The following is a 23,660-nucleotide window of genomic DNA, read 5'->3' as shown; positions in this document are numbered from 1 at the left end:
TCTGTCTCTGCCATTTCTCTTCACAGACGCATAAATACAACAACCAGAATCTCAGCGAATACTTGGCTCATTAAAATAAGAATTATATGGCTAGAAAGCTTGAAATGTTTTCTTTTGAGTGAAACAATTCAAGTCAAAAACAAATCATCACTTTTTATTTAATCCGTACGAACGTAAGGAGAAGTCCATTTTTTCCTGTCTCACCTCATTACAGGTAATGCAGTCCCGCCTTGTACACTGTCCACTGTTCACATGTAAATAATCTCAGGTGAAACAGGTAAATATGTGCACACCCCCGAGAAATGACACAAAATATCTAACTTCATCATAGACTTTACTCACTTTTTCGGCGCGTTTGGATGAGAGCACGTTACGCACGTGATGAAGTGCTTCTTGTATTCCACACAGAGACAAATACTTTAGCTTGTCCTCAGAGTAAAAACACTGATTTTAACTCAAATGAGGATCTTTTGGCTCCTCATTGTGTTGTATTGTGCTGCACTAATCCGTCCCATCTACATTGACTGAAAGGCTCATTATGTGCGTCTTTGTCTGGTCGTTCAGTGCGTCTTTTGTGTTCTCAGGTAAATCACATGACTATTCATCCTCAGACACACCCTCTTGCATATGGCCTTTCTGGACAAAAAGTGTCTTAGAAAATTTAAATCAGTATATTGTTTACTGTGAATGTGTGAACAAGATGACATTCACAGCACTCTGAAGTAAACACTTTAGCCTACAACATGCAGGTCTCCAAAGTCTTGTGAACCAATGTTCTGTTTGTGTTTTATGGTCTTATTTCAGTGAGTAAAAAATTGTAGTTTTTCACTAACCATGCATAAACGCTTTTTTCTCAAAAACACAATACTGTATAAACTTGCTGCTCACATATTATTGTAGCCAATTTTGTGCTGATTACAGTGTTATTAGACTTTAGACATTAATATGTTTAAAAGACACTGAAAAAAGCACAAATGTCAGGACATGTCAAAATTTGTCCAGGCCCCAAAAACCCCTTCAGACCCCAGAGGGTTAACATGACAAATGCATGTGGGCACTAAGGCCGTTAATATACATTAGTTATAGAAACAGTGAAAAACCTAAACTGCTAGCCATCTAAGACTAAATGGTCTTTCACACCCACAGAGAGCTGTCATAGACTCCAGCAGATTTCTGTGACCCTAAATAGGAATTATTGGGTATAGATGATGGTTACTTCTTATATTACTAAATTAATAGCACTGGATCATGATGACATCATTGAAAGGCAAATTTTCTAATAAGACAGAATTTTACATGCTGATGAACCCTAAACACCCAATGAACCAAAGCCTTCTCACTGGAAGTAAAATAAATAATACTCATAAAAATATAAAGACAAACAATAGAAAATTATGGTGAATAAAATAAATTCATAAATGCAACAGTTACATAGAAAAATGAATGCCTGATTAAAATCCTGACTGACTAAAACTAAAAAAAGTTGCACATATTGTTTGTACAATGGTCATAGTCCCTATTCTAACCAGAAGATGTTTGAGCTACAGCTGTCTAGATGAAGATAAATAAGTCATTGTAGTTATACGAACGAAATTTGTTTGGTAGCTCACAGAGGCCAGCAGCAATAAAACAAGAAGCAGCATAGTAACATAGTAAATGTAGTAAAAGTATAAAATATATAAAATAAATAAAAAGGCACTTAGTATAGTAAATAGACAAAAGGAATTTGAAGATAGAAATATAACAGTATTTACAATATGGTAGTTGAGTGCAAACAGTATAATATAATATAACAATATTTACAATGTGGTAGTTGAATGCAAACATGAATGTCCCATAAAGTGTCTAGGATAATAAATATAACAGTATTTACAGTGTGGTAATTTAGTGCAAACATTAATGCCCAGTAAATGACTTTGTGCATTAGCAGCAGACATGACATGGGGTAGAGGAGAGAGAGGGAGAGTTAACCATTGTGTGTTGGGGGGGGTGACACAGGCTACAGCTCTGGGGAAAAAGCTGTTCTTTAGTCTATTTGTGCGGGTTCTGATTGCCCTATATCTTTTCCCTGATGGGAGGGGTACAAAAAGTCTGTGTCCTGGATGAGTTGGTCCTTGATGATGTTGCTAGCTCGCTTCTGTAGACGGCTAGCATAGACCGTGTCGAGGTGAGGTGTTAATGGTCCATGTGAGATCTTTTGTTATGTGTAGACGCAGGAATTTGATGTCATTCACCCTTTCAACTTCCTCACCATTTATGTGGAGGGGTGATGGTGTTGTTTTCTTGACTCTCCTGTAGTCTAAAACGATCTCCTTTGTTTTGGCAGTATTCAGAACCAGATCGTTGTTTACACACCATTTGATTAGGTGTTGAACGTCCTCTCTGTAGTGAGACTCGTTGTTGTCTGATATCCTTCCCACTATTGTGGTGTCATCAGCAAACTTCACTATAGTGTTAGAAGAGGAGTGGATGGGTTTGCAGTCGTGTGTGAATAGGGTGAAAAGAGCTGGACTAAGAACGCAGCCCTGCGGTACTCCTGTGTTAATGGTGATAACAGATGATGTAAGGTTGCCCACCCTGACCTTCTGTGGCCTATTAGTGAGGAAATCCAGAATCCATGAGCAAAGTGTGGTGTTTAGTCCCAGGTCATTCAGCTTGTTTACAAGTTTGTATGGCACAATGGTGTTAAATACCAAGCTGAAGTCTACAAATAGCATCCTAACATATGTAGTGGGATGCTCCAGATGAGTAAGGCTGGTGTGAAGTGTGATTGAGACTGCATCCTCTGTTGATCTGTTCCTGCAGTAAAACTGTAGGCTGTCGAGGTCAGCAGGGATGTTGGCTTTGATGTATGAAAGAACAAGTCTCTCGAAGCACTTCATGATAATTGGTGTGACTGTTTTTTGGGCACAGGAATAATGGTAGTTGATTTGAAGCACGTTGGGACTGCAGCCTGCTGCATAGACAGATTGAAGATGTTGGTGAACACCCCCGCCAGTTGGTCAGCACATGACTTTGTTGACATTGATCCTCCTCAGCATGGATCTCACCTGATGGCGTTCGAAGACAGGTACCGACTTCTCTATGGGTGATGGTGCTGTCTGGGTTTCCATGCTGTTGGAGTGACCATCAAAGCGTGCAAAGAACTATTCTTATAGTCCGTTAGGGCTTTGATGACTTTCCACATGCCGCGGGGGTTGTTATCTTCAAAATGGCCCTCAATGCATTGCTGATATGTGTTTTGCTGCTTTAATGCCCTCCTTGAGATCTTTCCGAGCATTTCTGTAAGCCAGCCTGTCCCCTGACCTGTAGGCAGTGTTCCTCACTTCCAGTAATGAGTGTACATTCCTATCAAACCATGGTTTTTGATTTGGGTACACCATTCTGGTCTTGGTCGTTAACACAGTGTCAGTGCAGAAGACTACATATGCTAGAACGGATGAGCTATATTCTTCCAGATCTGTGCTCGCGAACAAATCCCAGTCTGTATTTCCAAAACAGTCCTGCAAGCGTGAAGTAGATTCCTCATTCCAGACTTGGACCGTTTTGACTGTTAGTCTTGTTCTGCAGATGAGAGGTCTGTAGGATGGAGTCAGATCTATAGAGATGTGGTCTGATACGCCTAGGTGTGGAGATGGGGCTGCTTTGTAAGCTCTTGGGATGTTGATGTAAACCTGATCCAATATATTATTGTCTCTGGTCGGAAAGTGTATGCTGGTGTGTAGTTTTGGCATCACCATTTTTAAATCCACATGATTGAAGTCTCCTGCTACAATCACAGCTCCCTCCGTGTATGCATTCAGCTAGCTGTTGATAGCTTCATGCAGCTCTTCTAGCTTAGCATTAGCCTGTGGTGGTATGTAGACAGCTGTGACAACAATAGCAGCAAACTCTCTCGGGGAGCAATGTGACCTAATAATGTCCGCCGATGTACACCAGGCATTATTAATGTATATACACACTCCGCCGCCTTTGTTCTTACCGGAGTCAGCTGTTCTATCTGCTCTGTAGCCTATACAGAGCGGCCCGCTAGCTCGATAGCCGCATCGGGAACAGCGTTATCCAGCCAAGTCTCTGTAATTACCATAACACAGTGGTTAAGGCGATGTGAAGTAATCCTGGGTCTTATTTCATCCATCTTGTTCACGAGTGACCGGGAATTTGTAAGAAAGAGACTCGGAAGCGCTGGTCTGTGTGGGTTAGCTTGTAGCCTAGCCCGTGCGCCAGCTCTCTTTCCCCGCTTTTGTTTCCGGTCTCTTCGCCGTCTTCGACGCCTCACAGACGGTATGATGAGCGTTCCGCTGAGCTCCTCAGAGCACAGGATCTCCAGTGAGATGAAATTTAGGTTTCCAGGTGAGTAATCCTGATACTGATTTCCGATTTTAAGCAGTTCGGCTCGTCTATAGTGTAACTGTTGAGTTAGTGCCTGATAAAGTAAACTAAATACACTTAAAAAAAACAAAAACGCTGCTGTATGTCTGGGAGCTCCGAGCCGCTGCATCTGCACGCGCCGCCATGCCGTGCAGGTAATTGATAAAGGTTGCAAAAAGTTTATGCTACATACCTATTGAGTGTACAACACCACACTTGACCTCTGGTACTTTCTACAGCAGACTGGAGTTGAGGGAGTTTTAAAAGCTATGTCAGAACCCTGACATGCTTATCTCTCAGTGTACATCTCTGACCAGGATTACTTCAAAAAGTAAAAAAAACAAAAACAAAAAAAGAAAACAAAAATGAATGAATGGACCAATGGAAGGAATGAACAAGTCAATCCAGCTGGCCAACTCCCTAACTAGATGAAACAATTATAGTTGACACTAATGGTCATTTAATTTAAAAGAGCATAAAATCCCTTCATGGTCACTGAAGTAGGTTGGGACCACAACAGAATCTATGTCAAACTGTGTGGATTTGACGTGATCAATTAATGTCCCCCTCTCTGTTGTGGGAGATGTCACATACTGAATGTATCCTTTTTCCATCATCATGTTGCAAAGAGTGGAAGATTTTAATATGTCATCATTAAAATCTCCCATCACAGCTACAGTGTCACCATGTAAGTGGAGCCAAGTCAATAAACTTTCCAAATTGTGCTTAAACAGAGATGTGGGATATGATGGTAGACGGTAAATAACTGCAACTAATATTTTGTGTTCAACAACAGAATAGACTAAACATTCCAAATCAAAGTCTGGTACTGTGACCTCATACCTTACGTTTTCATCACAGTACATACCCACTCCACCATGCTGCTGGCTCTGTAGCAAAATCAGAGCTGGATGACTGCTGCTCTGATAGGATGAATTTCGGGATCGACTATGGAATCTGAAATGTTCAATTTGGACTGTTTGAACAGATGATTCTGTAGTCAACCATGTCTCAGCAACAGCAATGTAGTTAGGCTGCAAATGCTGTACACATGAGGCCAAATCTGAAACATGTCTAGCTAATCCTTGCACATTCATGAAAAACAGTGAAAACATGTTTCTCATGTTTGTGCATGGATAAACTTTCAACCACGAGGGGAGGCATATTCCGCATTGCAATTTGAATATTATCATTGCAGTATATGGCCTTTTCTTTGAAGTCCTGAATAACCAGTCCCTCTAAACTCCTAACATGACTTAAGGCCACATACGCTTGACCAGCAGCAAAAACTTTTTTAAGGGACACCACAGCTTTATCTACTGTTATACCCTGTACTTTTTGGATTGTACAGGCCCAAGCTAATTTCAGTGGAAACTGGCGTCGCTTTTCACCTCTCTTATTAGCTAATTCTTCTTCTGGTTCTATACGAGTGGAACCAGTCAGGTCTGCTGGGGTAGCCGCTTTCCGTCTGCATGTTGTATGTGTGTGTAACTGTGCCAGTTACCCCATTGACCAAACCATCAGCTACATCAATATTTCTACGAAGCATAACTCGTGCATTGATATCAATTGGCAGAGATTGTAACAAATTTGAATGTTGACTTTTGCCAAGATGACCCTGTAGTTCCTTTAATTTGCCAAACAACGATCTGGTTCTTGTCTTTTTGTCATAGCCAAAATCTTGTGCATCTATTTCAATATAATCCGGACGTGTTTTTGAGCTGCTGTAGATTATGGGCAAATACTTGTTGATTTGTCGGGAATATGTGTAGCTCAGAAGAATCTTCGCCAGTTTCATACCGTTTTAGTTGTTCAATATCAGTATCAAGCATGGGTGTCCCTTTACAAAGTGTCCTTAACCAGTTCAATAACTCTGCAAAGGTGTTATCTTTTTGTCTCATAATGGTCGCAAGTTCTGCAACTTTGAATATATGAGTCCAAAAGTTAACACCTAGATTTTCAACATACAAAGCTTTACTGTGGACTGGAGGTAGCTGATAGAAATCTCCAACAGCTATAACACTAATGTTACCAAATGGGGAAAAGTCACCTGACTGCTTTATCTGACGCAACCTGCCATGAATATAAGCCAATAGTTTATGATGAACCATAGATATTTCATCAATTATTAAGATCTGGAGGTCCATGTACTTGGCCCTCAATGAATTTAGCTTTTCATCACCCAGTGGTATGTAAGGGAGACGAATATCTTTGCCAATATTAAATGTACTGTGGATAGTAGCTGCATTTAAGTTGTAAGCTGCTTTCCCTGTTGGTGCAGTTAACAAGACACAGATGTTGTCTGGATTACGGCAAGTTGGTGAGAGCAGTCGAATTGCTTCGTACTGAATAGCTTTGATCAGGTGACTTTTCCCAGTGCCAGCACCACCTGTGATAAACACGTAACGGCTCTGGGTTTTGACCTGATGCTTTGTCTAAACACCATTGCCGTATTTTATAGAAAATGGACAGCTGTAGCTCATTTAATGAATCAAAGAAAGACCCTCACTTCTACAGATATTATTGGACTTCTCTAAATGACAAAATTTCTCAGTACATGTGGCCAAATCCGGAATATTAGGTACTTGGTCTTGCTCAGAGTGATCCACCTGCTGTTGTTGCTCTCTGAAGCCTTGTTCAGACTCCAAGCTTTTAACTTGTTGCTCTGGGCAAAGCAAGCACCATGCATCTTCTAAAACTTTGTCATCAGTTTTTTCTTGGACTGTTTCAAAGTCTTCAAGTTCAATTTCAAACCTACATCGATTAGAATCAACAACTGATTTGACTGTATGCAATGTTCCATTATCAAAACGCACTGAGCCATTTTCATAAAACTGCTGAAATGTTTCATACTCTGATGGCTTAAGGTTTTCATCGTGTCTGTATGGGAAAAACAAGTGCAGCATGCTATGATGGAATAATATGGGATTTTTTGTTTCTGAAAACCGTGCATATCGAACCACAGCTGGTTTGGTTTGTGTTCTTAGCACCCATTGAGTTTTGCAGGAGAATGGGATTTTTGCATGGTTCGTTTTTTGAGAGAACGCGGTATTCAGAAACAAGTGTAGCCATGCACATACTGTTAAAATCTGCATTATTTAGTCCGTTTTTGTAGCGATCAGCAAGACTCATCATCCACATGTCATCAGATGACGTTGTTTCTGTGATTTGACTAATAGGTCTGCTCAGTTTAAAGATGTTGTCCCCTGTTGGCACAAACACAACTTTCCTAGAACATTCTTTCAGATGCATGTTTGTAAGGCGATACACAGCTTCCTGAGCAGGAACATCTCGGTTATGCAGGTAAACACTGCCTATTTTTTTTCATAGCCTCTTGAGCACTTGCATTGCCCTTGGAGGCTTCTTTTTGAGCATTGCCCACCAACAAGCCCATCTCTCGCTCAGCCTTATATAAGAAATATAAGAAATATAAGAAACAATGTACACAATACAAGCCCATGCATCTACAACAAACTGAATATCCATGTTAGCATTCCAACATTTCAATAAATGTTTGTTGTACTGATTCACCCAAACTTCATTGACCTCCCTCTTTAAAACAATGTGAGTGTGTCCTCCTAAGCGTTTGTAGGCATGTTCAAAAATAGAGTAATTCCTAATGATGCAAACAAACTCTGCACACTGTCACAAGGGTTGTTTTCATTGTTAAGAGCTTCCTTAATAGCTGTCATTATTTCTACAGCACGCTCTTTACTCATCAAATCAACCTGGATAGTCAGGCATGTGCACTTTGCATCTTCAATCTTCTCGACACACTTTGGACATTTTGGCTTGGGTTCTATTTTTTTGATGAATGTTCTCATTGAAGCTGGTCTGGGAAAATTAAAGCGACAAACTGTTTTGTTCTTTTTGCATGTTTTGGAGTGACTCTTTGAATGTTGTTGCACAGATGTAACAATGTCCAGTAATTCGTGGTCTTCTGTGGGTAATTCACATGTAATATATTTATCAATAAACTGAATTACCTCTTCATCTGTGTTTACGCCAATTTGGGGTTCGTTTTCAATCCAAAACAAGCAATGAACATGAGGTGACCCTCGCTATTGAAATTCCACCCGATAAAAGTAATCTATAATTTTGCCAATTGGTTGTGCTGGAGACATAAGCACCTCTCTCAAAAAGCAGTGCCAGCGGAAATCAAACATACGTGCTGCAGTTACCGGATTGCGTCTTAAGAGGTCACATCTATCTGCCCACTCTAAATCATCAACTGTTTCTGTTCTGCCCTCTTGATTCAAAACTGAATTCACAGGAGATTGCTCCACCTGAGGTCTGCTGAACTGAAAGAGCAGAACCATGTAGGTATACCCAGCTGACGCACACATGCTATCAAATCCTTCTGTACAGTTTGCCAGAAGGCTGGTGTACCTCTTATTGGCTGCAAAAACCGGTAACCATCATCTACCTCTAGTAACTCTTTAAGGGAGTCTTTTAAGTTTTTAATCACAGAGCTTTGGTATTTTACATCCTGACTGCCCTTTCCTACATGCAATTGAAACTTTCGAAACAACTAGTTCAACTTCTGACATGTACTGTGCAAAAAATATATATTCAACATTTTGTGCAAATCTGCCATCAGCATGTAAAATTCTGTTATTAAAATATTGTGACATGGTCAAACGGTTTGGTCTTGGAGTATGAAAAATATTACGACCTTGTGGGAACAACACAGGGAAGTATTTAGGCTCATTTTCCTCATCAGATAACAACTTCACTGGATTATTCCATTCAGCCGGAGCTAAATTTAGAATGTCGTCAAAATACTGATCCAGTGCTTCTTATGTCAACAGGCATGAGACATGTGTCCTGAAACATACAATGTTGCTGTCTGTCATGTAAACGCTCATCTTCTACATCCTCACCTTGTTCACTGTTAACATTGTCAACAACTTCCTCTGCTGGACCCTGATCTTGTTCTGGACAGAATACCCATTGTTCATTAAATTCAATGTCTTTATACTGTTAGTTTGTTTCAAATAGCTGAAGGCCTGTCTTACATGCATTGGGTCAACAAACTGATATTCACAGTGACCTTTGTATGTCAGTTTGCGCTTCAATTTAACAGGTAAAGAACCTTCCATATCAGTGCGAGGCAGCAATTTGGTGGTTTCAACAACATTAGCTGGGACACATGTCACAGGCCCATGGACACCATTTTGACCACCTTTAGGCAAAGCCAACATTTTCATAAATGGAATACTTGGAGCAACCAGATGTTGTTCCAAGCTGTTTAAACAGGACAACACTGGGGGAATAGGATCTAACTCCAAGTTGTTTGGCTATGCATTCAGGTGGCATTTGACTTTACTGATCTTAAAATGACATGTATAGCAAATCCACAGTTGGCCTCTAGGTGTGTCTAATAACTTACAAGGTCTTGTACAGTCTGGACTACATTTGTGCATGTATTTATCTGAGATACATCTCTGTGCAATGGGTGCAAGTCTTTTTGATTTAATCTGTCTTACAGGACAAAACCTGTTTTTTAAAAAACAATCTACAACATACAGAACAAATATATTCAGGGCCATCCTTAACTTTTTCTAAGAATTGCTCTCTAACATAATGTTTTTTGCTGTGTTTTTCATTTGTATTCTCATTAATTTGTTGGATTTTGTTTTACTTTAGCCCTAAAATCAGCACTGTTGTGGAATTTTTGTTTGCTTTTAGCCTTTTTCTTTTGTCTATGCAAGAAATTCAAACGATATTTCTGTTTGCTCGCTGCCTTCACCTGTTCTCTGTGACCTACATCAAGTTTATACTTCCGTACACTCGCTGCCTTCACCTGTTCTCTGTGACTTACATCAAGTTTATACTTTTGTATAGTTGCAGCCTTTATTTTGTTTCTATACTCAACATAAAGTTTATATTTCTATTTATTTGCTGCCTTCAACTTTACTTTATGCTCTAAATTTGTTTCATATTTAAGGTTACTATACTCCTTCACATTGTCTCTATGAAGTGCATTGGTCTTATATTTCTCTGTGCTTTTTACTTTACATTTCTCCCTATAAACTACATGTTCTCTATATTTTTTTCTCTGTATTAGCTTATTTACTTCGCAACATTACCTTTATGGCCAATTTTGTCATAGAACTGTTTCCCTTTGTTTTTCTTACGTTTCAGGAAGCGAGAAGAACTCTCTTTTGTATCTGCTTTTTTACTTGAATCCATGTTAGACATAAATTGGGTATGTTCAGCTTTAGATCTTGTATTGTAATGTTCAGTATTACTTTGACATAAACCATAACAACTTTGGGTTTTTTAACCATTAGGGTTTTTTATACAGACCACTGTTTCATAGTTATTTTCATGATTTTCTAAATAGATAGCATGGCTTGATAAAAGGTTGTTACAGCAACTATATTTTATCCAACGGCCATTTAAAAAAGTAAATAAATCAATTCCTAAGTAATTAGCTGTTGTCTGAATTTCAATTTCTGTGGCCCATGTGTTCTGTGGCCCATGTGTGAATCCAAAGTACATTTTTCTTTCAATTCAGCCTCTGTTTTTTTCTGTAGCTCACTGATATATACAGTGGGTACGGAAAGTATTCAGACCCCTTCAAATTTTTCACTCTTTGTGTCATTGCAGCCATTTGCCAAAATCAAAAAAGTTCATTTTATTTCTCATTAATGTACACTCAGCACCCCATCTTGACAGAAACAAACAGAAATGTAGAAATTTTTGCAAATTTATTAAAAAAGAAAAACTGAAATATCACACAGTCATAAGTATTCAGACCCTGTGCTCAGTATTGAGTAGAAGCACCCTTTTGAGCTAGTACAGCCATGAGTCTTCTTGGGAATGATGCAACAAGTTTTTCACACCTGGATTTGGGGATCCTCTGCCATTCTTCCTTGCAGATCCTCCCCAGTTCTGTCAGGTTGGATGGTGAACGTTGCTGGACAGCCATTTTCAGGTCTCGCCAGAGATGCTCAATTTGGTTTAGGTCAGGGCTCTGGCTGGGCCAGTCAAGAACGGTCAGAGAGTTGTTCCGAAGCCACTCCTTTGTTATTCTAGCTGTGTGCTTAGGGTCATTGTCCTGTTGAAAGGCGAACCTTCGGCCCAGTCTGAGGTCCTGAGCACTCTGGAAGAGGTTTTCTTCCAGGATATCTCTGTACTTGGCCGCATTCATCTTTCCTTCAATTGCAACCAGTCGTCCTGTCCCTGCAGCTGAAAAACAACCCCACAACATGATGCTCCCACCACCATGTTTCACTGTAGGGATTGTATTGGGCAGGTGATGAGCAGTGCCTGGTTTTCTCCACACATACCGCTTAGAATTAACGCCAAAAAGTTCAATCTTGGTCTCATCAGACCAGAGAATCTTATTTCTCATAGTCTGGGAGTCCTTCATGTGTTTTTTGGCAAACTCTATGCGGGCTTTCATGTGTCTTGCACTGAGGAGAGGCTTCCGTCGGGCCACTCTGCCATAAAGCCCCGACTGGTGGAGGGCTGCAGTGATAGTTGACTTTGTGGAACTTTCTCCCATCTCCCTACTGCATCTCTGGAGCTCAGCCACAGTGATCTTTGGGTTCTTCTTTACCTCTCTCACCAAGGCTCTTCTCCCACGATTGCTCAGTTTGGCTGGACGGCCAGGTCTAGGAAGAGTTCTGGTCGTCTCAAACCTTTTCCATTTGAGGATTATGGAGGCCACTGTGCTCTTAGGAACCTTGAATGCTGCAGAAATTCTTTTGTAACCTTGGCCAGATCTGTGCCTTGCCACAATTCTGTCTCTGAGCTCCTTGGGCAGTTCCTTCGACCTCATGATTGTCATTTGCTCTGACATGCACTGTGAGCTGTAAGGTCTTGTATAGACAGGTGTGTGCCTTTCCTAATCAAGTCCAATCAGTTTAATTAAACACAGCTGGACTCCAATGAAGGAGCAGAACCATCTCAAGAAGGATCAGAAGAAATGGACAGCATGTGAGTTAAATATGAGTGTCACTGCAAAGGGTCTGAATACTTATGACCATGTGATATTTCAGTTTTTCTTTTTTAATAAATTTGCAAAAATTTCTACATTTCTGTTTTTTTCTGTCAAGATGGGGTGCTGAGTGTATGTATTAATTAATTAGTGTATTAATGAGAAATAAAATGAACTTTTTTGATTTTGGCAAATGGCTGCAATGACACAAAGAGTGAAAAATTTAAAGGGGTCTGAATACTTTCCGTACCCACTGTAATTTGTACATGTTCTCTAAAGAACTAAACGAATTAAATATACGTTAAAAATGTCAAATAAACTCGACCTGTATTGCAAAGAACTATAACAGCATAATTTCAGCCGCTTTAAGCAATGTCTGCTCTAGCTTATGCCACCTTCTGCCTAGCAACCAATGAGCCGAGAGCGTCAAGAAAAAACTCCGCTCTGAGATACAGGATCGACACATTTGCAACATTTGCATTACACTGATTCAAGAAAACAAGGTAAAACCACCGAACTCTTGGTAATGTTTTAGCTATAGACAGTATCGAGACATTTGGATTACACCGATTCAAAAAACAAGGTAAAACCACGGAATTCTTGGTTATGTTTTAGCTGTAGACAGTATCGAGACATTTGGATTACATTGATTCCAGAAAACAAGGTAAAACCACAGAACTCTTGGTAATGTTTTAGCTGTAGACAGTTAGCCACTTTAGCTGTTTGTGTCTGTTTGGTACCAGCCTGAAAACCAAGAGAAATGACGATGCCTGCAGAGCCATGATGTTATTTTAACTGCAGACTCGTTGTACTTTGTGCTGGTCATAGCTTCGTTTATGGAGCTGTTTGTTTTACTTTTATTTAGCATTTTATTTTGAGTTATCTACTTATTAGACGTGTCAGGGAGAGGAGAGGAAGACAAATAAAAAAAGGTTTTAAGTCTAGCCTTAAAAGTACAGTGTCACAAAACTCCAACGAGTTGTGGGGGCGCTGTTAAACATGACCATTTACTTAAGTCTGCTTTCTACAACCAAACCAAACCTCTAGGTTTGCTGTATATCACACAGAACCAACTTAAAATTATACCACTTATTATCAAATAAGGAAATAAAGACAGTAAGTCATTTATTGACTATTAACCTAAAAGGGGAATTTATGGCGAAACTGTTTGTATCTTCAAATTACTAACATAATTATTTTTTTAGATGACTTCTCCAACTAAACTTCCCCACATTGACGGACCTGAGACCGACACTGTCGGATTAAGAGAAAGATTCCAATTATTGTGTGTAAGTATGATAATAATATGATCCTACTATTTTCCTGTGTTGTCTTATTTAAAATATATATAACATGTCATGTTTTGTTTTGTTTTTTTTTTTTACAGTGCAAGTGTAATGACCCTGAGGCCAACAGGAATCACAATGCAGCAGAATTACACAGCCTAAGCACTGAAGTAATTAACACAATTTCAAGAAAAACAAAGCAAAATAAAGCTTTACAGAAAACCATAACTTTGCTGCGCATGGAATTGCTGCAAATGTTAAACAAAATACAACAATTGGAACTCACTGTGGAGACCATGAGTGCATGCGCAGCGTTCAAATTTGATGGTAATGTGTTTTATTAAAATAGAACATTTTAATGCAAAAATAACTAACACATAAACCAACACTAAATAATACTTTGTCATTTGTCAGCAGAACAATGCCACGTGGAATCCCAAACAGACAAACTTTCCACTTCCATGGTAACTTATTATACTAAAATAGAACATTGAAATGGAAAAATAACTATAATAAGACAGAAAGCAGCACTAAATAACAATATTTTGTCATTTGTCTTCCTCCATAGATCAAATCCACGTGGTGTGTCAAACGGAGTGTTTTGGAACACCTGTGAAAGAACAATAAACCATATCCACATATAGTTTCAGTTTTTTGGTTGTTGTGTTAATGTTTAACCACACAAATATTTTAAATTTTTTGGTTGTTGTGTTAACGTTTAATCGCATTTAAATATTTTACATTTTTTGCTTGTTGTGTTAATGTTTAACCACATTTACAAATATTTTAAATGTTTTGGTTGTGTGTAAGACGTCATATTTTCACATTGAAAACATCTTTTTTATTAAATGCTTTCTAGTGTTTATTGTTAAACTATAAATGTTCATACATTTTAAGTTGTGTTAAACATCTGTATTGAGTACATTTGTACAGTTATGTAAAGCTGTATAGTTAACATTTCAAATGAATGACAACTTCCCACTCTACTGTAATTTTTTTCAATTTACAGAACCAATTTAATTAGAATATGACTAGGACACATCAAACAAGATAATGTCAATGTACAACACTACAACATCAATTTCATTTAAAATAAATAAATTATTTTCTGTGCCAACATAACTACATCTGATTTTTTTGAAAAAAAGACTTTCTGTAGCAAAAAAAAACAAAAGCATAGAAAGAGAAATAAGATTAAACAGTTTTTTATAACATAATTACAAACTCTGTCATTTCTATTTACTGCTACCTTTACCTACTCAAACACAAAAGAGTATAAAAAAAAATTTAATTCACACAGCTCACATAATACCAACAGACTGTAAGTCACTGTCATTGCCAATTACCATGTCCTTTCTTTTTATCAAATAAATACAATACTTGCATGTTGGCCTGAATACTACAATAGTTAGTGCAACTGTCTTAAAATACCTGTGCAACTTCTATGCCTAAAAACGCATACACAAATCTACAATGTATATCTTTCTTTCAATTCACCCTCTGTTTTGAGGCTTGTGGTTTTATGAGACAAAACTCTTTTCAATGCAATGAGGTGAAAAATGCGACTTAACATTTAGAATGACAAATGTTTAGGTTTGCTGATCTGCGTGTGTCCACAGATCTGTGCAACAGTTTGTGCGGCTAAATATGTTTGTTAATGTCTTAATATGTGTCAGTGTGTTTTTGTGTCTCAGTACATCTGGAAATGTGTGTTTACAACTGGCGCACTGTCAGTGAGTGTTTGTGGAAAACTGTATCAAGCCAAGCTGGGCTCCTGTTTTAGGAGTGCCAAAACCATCTACAATACTGAAGGAAGAAAGCTTGAGCTGGATTTTACTCTGCTGATCAACAGACTTTTGACTTGAGTGTTGTTTGGGAGCACATCCTCAGTTCTGCCATCAGGTGGCAGTAAAGCTCTATTTTCCACACTGTTTCTGTGGCAATGACTGATATCCAACCATTGTTTTTCAAAGGGAGTTTTAAACTTAAAGGTGTAATGGCTGAAGGTCTGCTGCTGTTGCTCCTGCATTTATGTGTGTCTGTATGTGTGGCTGTATGTGTAGCTGTATGTGGTCTGAATTCTGCATCCAGTCAAATGAACATTTACAATGATAAATGTGTAGGTTTGCTGGTTTGCGTGTGTCCACGGGTGTGTGCAACGGTTTGTGCGGCTGAATATGTTTGTTAATGTCTTAATGTGTGTATCTGTGTGTTTTTGTATCTCGGTACATCTGGAAATGTGCAGCTGTGTTTTCAACTACTGCTGTGGTTACCGTGGAAATGTGAAGTGTTTCGCCGTTTGTCTCTAAAGTGCACGTTGACCGGGAAAAAATCCTCCGCCTCGGCTTTCCAGATTGGACTCGTGCCGTCGTTCGAAGGGCTGGCCGGCGAAGCGGTTCGAGGTTGGCTGCGCAGCTCGAGGTCGGCTTCGGCCGCCAGTCACTCGAGGCGAGGGCCGCTTATCGCCGCTTGCGGCTATATTTTTGTTTGTTTCTTTCTTTTTTGTTTCATTCAGAGGTAGACTCGCTGGTGTGTTTCGGATCATTGTCCTGCTGCAGAACCCAAGTTCGCTTCAGCTTGAGGTCACGAACAGATGGCCGGACATTCTCCTTCAGGATTTTTTGGTAGACAGCAGAATTCATGGTTCCATTTATCACAGCAACTCTTCCAGGTCCTGAAGCAGCAAAACAGCCCCCAGACCATCAACACTACCACCACCATATTTTACTGTTGGTATGATGTTCTTTTTCTGAAATGCGGTGTTACTTTTATGCCAGATGTAATGGGACACACACCTTCCAAAAAGTTCAACTTTTGTCTCATCAGTCCACGGAGTATTTTCCCAAAAGTGTTGGGGATCATCAAGATGTTTTCTGGCAAAACTGAGACGAGCCTTTATGTTCTTTTTGCTCAGCAGTGGTTTTCGTCTTGGAATTCTGCCATGCAGACCATTTTTGCCCAGTCTCTTTCTTATGGTGGAGTCATGAACAGTGACCTTAACTGAGGCAAGTGAGGCCTGCAGTTCTTTGGATGTTGTTGTGGGGTCTTTTGTGAACTCTTGGATGAGTCGTCGCTGCGCTCTTGGGGTAATTTTGATCGGCCGGCCACTCCTGGGAAGGTTCTCCACTGTTCCATGTTTTCATCATTTGTAGATAATGGCTCTCACTGTGGTTCGCTGCAGTCCCGAAGCTTTAGAAATGGCTTTAACCTTTTCCAGACTGATAGATCTCAATTACCTTCTTTCTCATTTGTTTTTGAATTTCTTTGGTTTCTTTGGGTGTCTAGCTTTTGAGGATCTTTTGGTCTACTTCACTTTGTCAGGCAGGTGCAATTTAAGTGATTTCTTGATTGCGAACAAGTGTGGCAGTAATCAGACCTGGGTGTCGCTAGAGGAATTGAACTCAGGTGTGATAAACCACAGTTAAGTTATGTTTTAAAATAGGAGGCAAACACTTTTTCAAACAGGGCCATGTAGTTTTGGATTTTGTTTTCCCTTAATAGTAAAAACCATAATTTAAAAACTGCATGATGTGTTTACTTGTGTTATCTTTGACTAATATTTAAATTTGTTTGATGATCTAAAACAAAGTGTGACATGCAAAAAAAAAAAAAAAAAAAAAAAATTCCCTTCTCACTCCTATGGGTGATGTGTGTGTCTTCCTCAATCTCGAGTCCTCTACCAGAGGCCTGGGAGTTTGAGGGTTCTTCGCAGTATCTTAGCTGTTCCTAGCACTGCGCTCTTCTGGACTGAGATGTCTGATGTTGTTCCTGGGATCTGATGGAGCCACTCTCCCAGTTTGGGGGTCACAGCCCCGAGGGTGCCGATTACCACGGGGACCACTGTTGCCTTCACCTTGCCTGATGTTGCTGTCACTTGGGATCGCTACATCTACCACTGCGGCTTTCTTCTGTTGTTTGTCTACCACTACTATGTGCGGTTGGTTAGCCATCACCTGTTTGTCGGTCTGTATCTGGAAGTCCCACAGGATCTTAGCTCGGTCATTCTCCCTCACCTTTGGAGGCGTGTCCCATTTTGACCTTGGGACCTCCAGTCCATACTCGGCACAGATGTTCCTGTACACTATGCCGGCCACTTGGTTATGGCGTTCCATGTACGCTCTGCCTGCTAGCATCTTACAACCTGCTGTTATGTGCTGGATTGTCTCAGGGGCATCTTTGCACAGCCTGCACCTGGGGTCCTGCCTGGTGTGGTAGACCCCGGCCTCTATCGATCTTGTGCTCAGGGCCTGTTCTTGTGCTGCTACGATCAGTGCCTCTGTGCTGTCTTTCAGTCCAGCTTTTTCCAGCCACCGGTAGGACTTTTCGATATCAGCCACTTCTTGTATCTGTCGGTGGTACATGCCGTGCAGGGGTTTGTCCTGCCATGATGGTTCTCGCTCTTCGTCCTCTGCATCGGGCTTCTGTTGCCTGAGATATTCCGTCGCTTGGGGCCATCTTCCTGATGTACTGATGGATCTTGGTCGTTTCATCTTGGATGGTGGCTCTGACGCTCACCAGTCCCCGGCCTCCGTCCTTCCTCTTAGCGTACAGTCTCAGGATGCTGGATTTGGGGTGAAGTCCTCCATGCATTGTGAAGAGCTTCCTTGTCTTGATATCAGTGGCTTCTATGTCCTCTTTTGGCCAGCTAATTATGCCACCGGGGTATCCGATGACCGGCAGGGCGTAGGTGTTGATGGCTTGGACCTTGTTCTTCCCATTTAGCTGACTTCTTAGGACTTGCATTACTCTCTGTAGGTATTTGGATGTGGCTGCTCTCCTTGCGGCTTCTTCTTGGTTCCCATTTGCCTGTGGGATTCCAAGGTACTTGTAGCTCCCCTCAACATCCGCTATGCTGCCTTCTGGGAGTTCAACTCCTTCGGTCCTGACAACCTTCCCTCTCTTTGTTATCATTCGACCACACTTGTCCAGTCCGAATGACATTCCAATGTCGCTGTTATATATCCTGGCGGTGTGGATCAGTGAGTCGATGTCTCGCTCACTCCTGGCGTACAGCTTGACGTCATCCATGTACAGGAGGTGGCTGATGGTTGCCCCATTTAGCAGTCGGTATCCGAAGCCAGTCTTAGCGATGACCTGGCTGAGGGGGTTCAGGTCTATGCAGAACAGCAGCGGGGACAGAGCATCTCCTTGGTAGATGGCGCACTTGATGGAGACTTGTGCTATCGGCTTGAGGTTGGCTACTAGGGTTGTTTTCCACAGTCCCATTGAGTTCCTTATGAAGGTTCTTAGGGTCCTATTGATGTTGTACAGCTCCAGGCATTCCAGGATCCATGTGTGAGGCATTTAGTCGTAGGCTTTCTTGTAGTCAATCCAGGCGGTGCACAGGTTGGTCTGTCTGGTCTTACAGTCTCGAGCGACCGCTTTATCCACCAGTAGTTGGTGTTTTGCTCCCCTGGTGTCCTTATCCATTCCTTTCTGGGCCCCATTCATGTACTGGGCCATGTGCCTACTCATCTTAGCCACTATGATGCCCGACAGGAGCTTCCATGTTGTGCAGAGGCAGGTTATCAGACGGTAGTTGGATGGGACTGCTCCCTTTTGGGGGTCCTTCAGGATCAGGACTGTCCTGCCTTCAGTTAGCCACTCTGGGTGAGTCCCATCCATCAGCATCACCATTGTGTGTGTGTGTGTGTGTGTGTGTGTGTATGTATATATATATATATATATATAAATAGTACTTATTGAAATCCCAACTTTGCTTTACTAATGCCACAAGCAATTGATTATTACAATTCCCAAATAGTACTGCTGGAGAGCTACATGCAGAGTAATGGGGGTCAGGGATGCTAACACATACTTAGCCTGCATATGCCACTGTCCTGTCGGAACACACTACCTGCCGAGGTATGCTACTTTGCGAGTCTGCGCATGCTCAGTAGATATCTCGTTCGGCTTTTCCATGCCTATAAATCCATGCTACCTTGCTGTGGAAACTCATTTCACAAAGATTTTGGCTGGTGGTAAGTATTATTTAAAACTTTCTTATTCCTCATTTTGACCTGTAAACATGTAAATATTTGTATGTACATTTTCAGCAATAAGGAATTAGCTGATATTAGCGTGCAGCGAGTGTTATCTTTAAACAAGCGTCTCTCGTTATAAATGCGTATGTTGCTGCACCTTTTAAGACCACGTTTAATTTAAAAGTTAAAACACATCATTAAAAATGGTGTGCTCTTCATTCTTTACCCAATACAGCTATTTGTTCCTTACTTTTTCTTGATTAAGCCGATCATATTTTTTACTATTAAATGAGGAGAAACAAACTTAACAACTCCAGTATATTTAAGGTATTTCTTTTGTAGGTTTTTTTCTTGTTATCATCATGTCAGCTATTTAAGCAATTTGCCTTGTAAATACTTTTCTTGTTATAACGAGATATGTATCGTGTAATAACAATAAAAACGCTGGTGTGTCATAAAGTTATCCCGTCTCTCTGCATAGCTGTGGAGAACAGGTGGGACGAATTGTACGAGTTCATCTCTCTGGGAACATACCCATCTGGGTATAACAAGTCCCAAAGATTAAATCTTAGGAGGTACGCCTCCAAATTCACAGTAAAGAGTGAGTACCTGAAATACATTCAAATGTAACTAGTGTCTCAGCAAGATAGCTCTTTTATGATTCTCATTCTTTAATGAATGTTTACTGCAGATGTTGACCTCTTCTTTGAAAAAAGAAGAGCCATCAAGACCAAAGAAGAGGCAAGCAAGCTCTTCAGGGAATTCCACTCCACTCCAATTGTGGGGCATTCAGGCACATTAAAAACAAGAACTGCTATGTGCTCCAGATTTTACTGGCTTGGAATGACTGTTGACATTGAGAACTGGGTATGTATTTGAGCTATATTTTGTGTTTTGAACCATTGTGAAAGCTGTATGAATATTAACCCCTAGTTTCTTAAAGGTCTTGGAATGTGACAAATGTCAAAAAGTCGGAAGACCTTTGACTGCTGCACAGCCATTAGAGTGTATAAAGGTAAATGTCTACAGTGGTGTCTTGATAACATTAGCTATTGATGAAGAAATGCAAAAGTAACTCTATTTGTTTCACCTTGATAGGTGTCTGCTGTCTGGGAGCTCCTTGGGATAGACCTAACAGGACATGTTCCAAAAACTGCGGACGGCTTTCAGTACATTCTGACGGCAACTGATTATTTCTCAAAATGGGTTGAGGCATTCCCTTTGAAGACAAAGTCGGCAGCTGAAGGGGGACGCCATATCTGTGCAATTATTTATAGACATGGTTGTCCCAAAAGGATCCTCTCAGACCAGGGAAGAGAATTCGAGAATGAAGTACGTGCATTTTGTAAATTACTACTATTGTGAATACAATCCAGGAATTATTCCTTTGTGCTTTATTTTGTTTTTGTTTTTTTTACAGTGAACTTCTTTTTGTTTCAGCTCAACAACAACCTTTGTGGCATCTTAGGGATCGAAAGAAGTGTGACAGCTGCTTATCATCCCCAAACTAATGGCCTGGATGAGAAAACAAACCACAACATAAAGCGGTAAGTTGTTTTCAAGCTTTTAGTAGAGCTTTGTGACACAGGCTCGTCTTGTTTAGTTACTTTTAACATTGCCCCTTGATTACAGGGAATGGAACTGTTTCTTTTAACTATGGGTAACTGATATTATTCACATTGTCTTATTATATTACATGATAATATGGTAATAGTAATATTGTTATGATTTGATCAATTACTGTTTATTCAAAATTGATATTCATTTCATGTGATTAATATCAATATCTTATGCAGTGAATGGCTGGACCAATACATTTGGAAGTATTTCTGAGAGAGGCTTAATTTTGTTTGTTTCTTAGAGCTCTCACAAAACTGGTAAACGAGAAGCAGAACAACTGGGATGTTTACTTGGATGCTACATTGTTTTCCCTAAGATCCAAGGTCCACACCACTACTAAATATTCTCCTTTCCTTCTGATGTATGGGAGGGAGGCAGTTTTCCCCTCAGAGGTTCCTGTTGACATGCCTGTGAGTTTGTTTCTGGAGTCCGTTAAAAACTGCTTATGAGAGCTTGTGTTAAGATGAGTTCAATTGCTTCACCAGCCACCTGTATATTACACTTGGCTGTTAAAATTAAGCACATTTTCATTTTGGATATTTATTGGGGCAGAAAGTATTCAGGTATTAATGCTTTTGCATGTAATCAAGTTACTATTACTGTGTTTTCTTTTTAGCTGTCCACCATACTTCTTCCAGAGGAGACAGCTTATGGTACATTTCTGGAAAAAAAGAAGGAAGCAATGGACACTACAAAAAAAACTGCAGCACAACACATCAGCAAGTCCCAGGATAAACAGAAGCAGTGTTATGAAAGACGAATGCTCAAGAAGTACAAAAATACTGTTTATCGTGTTGGAGACGAGGTGCTGCTTTTCAACATGAGGAAGCGAGGAAGGAAGGGAGGACGAATCGAACCAGATTTTTCCAGACCTTATGTTATTGGATCATTAACTGGCAAGCTGGTTACATTGGCAAATTCTGAGGGCATAACTCTAAAGAATAAATACAATGTCAGCCACATCAAACCATACAGAAGGGGCGCAGCAGATGACAGTCCAGTCCCCAGACAATAGTCACCCAAGATCCATCAAGAGAGCAAGACCAGCCCATCTTCTGATAGCCCACACTCTCTGACCATGGAGGAGGAATTACAGACAACAGCTGCTGGTTTGTCAACATTGCCCCGAAGGCCTTCTGTCATTCAGTTTGCTCCCAAAGAAGACATTACAGTCCATGATGTCAGAATGGAGGTAAGCAAAATCACTGCCTGAAAAGCCTGCCTGCATGCATCTGCCTTGAATATAATGCATCTTGTTAAGTCTTTCACCTATTCCTCCTTTATGCTGTTTGTTCTTTTAATCTTCATTCTGCCTAATTTAAATGACATAGTCTCCAGTGCTCAGTGCAAGTTCACATCTCACTGTTCATGTGATGAATAAACAATGTTGAATGTTGAAGGATCCACAGGATTCTTCATCCACCATAAAGGAAAGCGTACAGGAAAGAGGTTGTGCTTTCTGAGTTCTGTGTGTGAAAGTTTGACCTGTTGGTCATTTGTCTGTTGTACTCAGATTTGTTTGCATGAAGGTGTTTGGGTGTGTTCAAACTCTGTGTGCTGCCTTGCCATTTTAACCTGCTTGCTAAGTATGCTACATTGCCAAAACTACATGGATGCCCTTACTAATGAATGGATTTGGTTGTGTGTCTTAATCGCATCAAATGGAAAACCTAATGAAATAGCATGCAATGACAATATATGAACTGTATGCGTCCAATTTTAGTGGATCATCTCTGGTGAAGTGTGTGCATCTCTATTTTAACATTCATATTGTGTTTTCGGTTTGGAGGCTGTGGGATTCAGAGGATGATGGCCGGGTGGAAGCAGTTGTTGGACCATACAAATTATATGATTCATCTTTCCGTACGCTGCATGGGACTGAATGGCTTGCTGATGATGTAAGAGCCTAAAAATCAATGTTGAAAATGTATGAAAACACATCTAAATCTAAGATTGTTTCAATGTATTTTTTATGTTGCAGGTTATTGATGCATATTTACACCAGATCGCTGAAAAGCAGCAGGCAAGTTGGAATTATATGTATGTAACTTTTGATTGCTTCTTGCAATATGATCCAGCATTATAAATTTGATGTACTTTTTTTTTTTTTTTTTTTAACAGAAACCTGTTCACCTACTCAGTGCAGTTGTTGGAACTTCACTGTTTTCTGGACAATTCCAGAGATTCAGAAAGGTAATTTATATTTTACAGTTATTATCTATCAACAATGACTATCAACAGCTATAATTAACAATAACCTGGTATCAAACTCATTCTTCAGATGAAGTTTCCAGTGGAACAATTATGGATGTGTCCTGTAAATGTTGGGGCTCACTGGATTTTAGTGGTTTGTTTACTTTTTTTTTTTGCTTCTTGCTTATTTTACAATATTATTTACCACAGTGATATTATATACATGTATCTTGTACAAAGATATTTCAGTTGACC

This window comes from Mastacembelus armatus, chromosome 3 (genome assembly GCF_900324485.2).
Source record: "Mastacembelus armatus chromosome 3, fMasArm1.2, whole genome shotgun sequence".
NCBI classification, from domain to species: domain Eukaryota; kingdom Metazoa; phylum Chordata; class Actinopteri; order Synbranchiformes; family Mastacembelidae; genus Mastacembelus; species Mastacembelus armatus.
Note: the sequence above shows the minus strand (reverse complement) of the source record.